The sequence below is a fragment of the Heterocephalus glaber genome, unplaced genomic scaffold (assembly GCF_053883595.1).
Source record: "Heterocephalus glaber isolate CG9 unplaced genomic scaffold, H.glaber_assembly_v1.0 deba00001509, whole genome shotgun sequence".
Taxonomy (NCBI): domain Eukaryota; kingdom Metazoa; phylum Chordata; class Mammalia; order Rodentia; family Bathyergidae; genus Heterocephalus; species Heterocephalus glaber.
In genome coordinates this window covers 34,483,887-34,487,659 of record NW_028258325.1, presented here as the reverse complement: position 1 = coordinate 34,487,659, position 3,773 = coordinate 34,483,887, and positions in this window count along the sequence as shown.

The window sequence follows — 3,773 nt, the reverse complement described above, 5'->3', positions numbered from 1 at the left end:
CTTGGTTCTTAGTTTTTCCCCATTACCTTTGCGCCCTTCACCCCCTCCACCCTTCCCTATTTACATAGACTTCGTTTCCATTTTTTTTCTTTTCTCATAATTTTTCCTTCCCCTTCTTTCCTTTTCCCTTCCCCTCCCACCACCCCTACCCCTTTGGACCTTTTCTTCCTATTTCAAATGATCAATTATTCATTTTAATCATTTTAAACCTTATTTACACTTTCAGTTTCTCACACTAGAGAAACTATTTGGTATTTGCACATGTGTGTCCTATTTATTTCACTTAAGAGCTTCACCTCAATGTGCATCCACTTAGCTATAAATGTTTCCAGCTTCTCATTCTTTATTGTTGAGTAGTACTTCATTTTATAAAAAACCCACATCTTCTTTATCCAGTTTCCAGTTGATGGGCACTTGGGCTGTTTTCAAGCCTTAGCTTTTACAAACTGTGCCGCTATAAACATGGGTACACATATATCACTGTGGTATGATTCTTTTAATTCTTTGGGGAAGATACCCAGCAGGGCAATAGCTGGGTCAAATGGGACCTCTAACCCTAGTTTTTTGAGGTATCTCCTTACTGATTTCCATAGGGTTCCTCTTTCCCCACATCCCCGCCAGCATTTGTTATTGGTTGATTTCATGATAGCAGCCATTCTGGGGTGAGGTGGAATCTCAGTGTTGTTTTCATTTGCATCTCTCAAATGACCAATGATGTTGAACATTTTTTCATATATTTATTTGTTGCTTTTACTTCTTTGTGTGAGAAATGTCTGTTCATTTCAGATGCCCATTTTTGAATTGGGTCTTTAAATTTGGGGGGTCTGTTTTTTTAGTTCTTTATATATTCTAGATAGCAGTCCTTTGTCTAAGGTACAGCTGCTAAATTTTTTCCCCACATTGTAGGTTGTCTCTTAGCTCTGTTGGTGGTTTCTCTTGCAGTGCAAAAGCTTTTTAATAAGATGAGATCCTAGTTCTTGATTCTTTCTGCTAGTTCTTGTGCTACTGAGGTTTTGTTCATAAAGTCTTTTCCTACGCTAATGTCTTTAAGAGTTCTACCTAACTTATCTTCCAGGGAGTTTAGTGTTTCTGTCTTAATATTTAGATCTTTAATCCATTTCGATCTTAATTTAGTGCACAGTGATAGGTATGGGTCTAGTTTTAATCTTTGGCAGGTTGAAATCCAGTTTTTCCAGCACCATTTATTAAAGAGGCTATCTTTCCTCCAATGAGGGTGATTGGCTCCTTTGTCAAAGATGAGGTGGCTGAGTGTGTCTGGAGTTGTTTCTGAATCTTCTAATCTATTCCACTGATCCTCGGGTTTGTTCCTTTGCCAGTACCATGCTGTTTTTATCACAGTAGATTTGTAGCATAGTTTCAAGTTGGGGATTGTGATAACCCCAGCCAAGACATACTTTTTTTTTGTGGTGCTGGAATGGAGCCCAGGCTAGGCAACACTCTACCACTGAGCCACATCCCCAGCCCACTTAATCTTTTTTTTTTTAAGGTGAGACTCTTAGAATCTATTCTCTTAATGGTTTTCAAAAATACAATACACTGTTATCAACTACAGTCATCATGTCCTATATCTATTGAACTTATTCCTCTTAACTGAAATTTTGTATCCTTTGACAAACATGTCCCCAACTTCCCCATCACCATATCTTCTGTTCTGCACTTTGAAATGTTATTTTCAGCCAGGCAGGGTGACACACATAATTCTAGTTACTCAGGAGTCTGAGACAGGTCTATTGCTCAAGTTTAGGTCAGCTTGGGCTACATAGCAAGATTGTTGCAAAATAAAATAAAGTCTGGGAATTTAGTTCAGTGTTCCCTTGGGTTCAATTCCCAGGACCACAAGAAAAGTTATTTTGAGGCGAGGCTCATGGATCTTCACAAGACTGCCAAGAGTTTTAAGGCACACACACAAAGCCAAGAGCTTCTAGCTAGTTGATAAGAGCAAAGTGTTCTGTCTCTCTGTGAAGCTCTGATTTTAAGAACATGTAATTGTATTATTTTACAGGTAGACCTCAGAGAAGTTTAAAACATATCATCTGTTCTTTCAAAGGACAAAACAGAATGAAACAAACCCTCAATGCCAAACAAAAAGAGCTCTGGGATTTGAAATATCACTGGCTAGGCAGAGGTGACAATTGGGAAGAGCAAAGGGATTTAAAGGTTTTCCAAGGACTTGTGTATCCCCTCACTTTTTTGGGGGGGGGGGAGAGGGGCGCTTCACATGAACTGGGCATGGTGCTGAGGCAGCACAGAGAGCAGCCTTCTCCAAAGAGGGGGTGCTTTCTTTCTTCATTCTTTCACTGAGTCCCAAAGCTGTGAAGTCCTGCCCAAGGTCATGTCATTAACAATATGGAGGTAGAAGTGGGAATTTAGCTTAGTGGCAATGTGCCTGCCTCTCAAGCACAAGGTCCTGAGTTCAATCCCCAGTAGGGGAAAAAAACCCAATATGGAAGTAAGGATCCAACTCAAGCTCAACCTTTTAACATGTGTGTTAATCAAGTTTAAACACACACACACACACACACACACACACTCTCTCTCTCTCTCTCTCTCTCTCTCTCTCCAGAGGAGAGGAATTCTTTATTTACCTAGCTGTTGCTTAGTTTTTCTTTTGTTGGAACCTGAAGCTATTTGGTTTGCTAAAATATCCCAAGGCCAAGTGATTGAGCAAGGATGTTACTTTGGCCATGTGTTTGATGTCAAAGGCCTCCCTCAGGGGGAAAGTCAAACATCAAGGGGAAATAGAGGGCTCTTACCTGGACATAATTTCATTAGGGAACCTAGTGGATGACTCTTTGCTAGATGACTTCTCAGATGATTTAAGTGGTGATTTCCAGAACAGGAAGAGCCTGGGTGTAAAACTTAATATTTTTAAAGCCCTAGTGGCAGGGGCACCTTGGGCAAAAGGAAAACATAAACCTGGTTTGAGACATAAGGTATTGTGCTTTTAGGAGTACTTACTATGTGTTAGGTACTCTGCTAGCTGTTTTAGGTTTGTTGTCTATTACAATCTGTCAAGACTCCTGGGGGTAAATGTTTTTGTTCTCATTTTATAGATGAAAAAAAAACCCAACTAAGTGACAGGTAAGCTGAGCAACTGGGTTAGGATTCCAAAGCTGTAAGTGCCAGAGCTGAGCTCCAAACCCATCTCCCTTTGACCCCAAAGCCCCATTAGGAAGAGTCCCTGCCACATCCTAGAACTCAGTACTGCTCTTATCATTGCTGCTTATGCCCCAGGCAATTGGGGCAAAGGCAGAGTGGGCAGATGCAAATGTTCTGGAACTTCATAGAGGGGATGGATATACAATGTTGTCAATATACTAGAATTCTCTGAATCACACACTTAAAATGGTAGATTTTCCAGTATGTGAATATATCTCAACTGCTTTAAAAAATATGAAAAATCCATCACTTCTCTTTCTCAATAATGTCTTTCATTTCCTACAGATATAACTCATATACTTCTTGTGTCTTAGCCTTAAATCAGGGGAACATAAATGATCAGAGAGAGAAGATAGCAAAAAAAATTACTGTTTTCTTAACTATTTATCTCTTTGGAGGGTACAGAGTATGTACGCTCTCCCATGTTGATTTAATATGAAACAGACAAAAAAATTCTTGTGCCTTTGCTTGAGACTGTAGTAATTTTTTTCCAACCTTGCTATTGAAACCTGGGGGAATTATTAAAATATGTGGATATTTTAACAGCCTCTACAACCACATGTTGGAACAATCAGATATGGCAACTCCTCTCT